Here is a 470-nt window from a genome sequence, read left to right as displayed (position 1 = left end):
ACAAAGCGATGTAATCGCTGCGTGAACGTCTTCTGGAACCGGCTTTCTGCAGAGGAAGAAGCTCCACTGCATTTTTGAGGAATACTTCACTCACCTTGAATTCGTGCTCCGAGAATTCAGGGTGACAAAATTGTGTAGGCAAAGTATTCCTCTAAAGGAGTGGCATTTAGGGGGTGGGGGGGGGGGGGGGGGGGGGGGGGGGGGGATCTATGTCATCTGTTAAAGTTTAGTGTATTTTCTTTATCTCTTACCTCTGCCTTTTTTACATCTACATAAGCAGCGGGTTCATTTCACCACGTTTCCACAGACACGGGAACCGAGTTTCGTCTGTTTGCAATCTGCCACCTCACCACTAGATGCTGCCCAAAACAAGCGAGAATTCTCTTATCAGGTTTCATTTTTAAAAATAGCTAGTTTTATCGTGTTGCTACGTCGCCTCCTTGCCTCCGCGAGTAGAACAGCACCCCGGT

This window comes from Pungitius pungitius, chromosome 20 (genome assembly GCF_949316345.1).
Source record: "Pungitius pungitius chromosome 20, fPunPun2.1, whole genome shotgun sequence".
Lineage (NCBI taxonomy): Eukaryota > Metazoa > Chordata > Actinopteri > Perciformes > Gasterosteidae > Pungitius > Pungitius pungitius.
The sequence above is the reverse complement of the archived record's forward strand: the minus strand, read 5'-3'. Positions refer to the sequence as shown.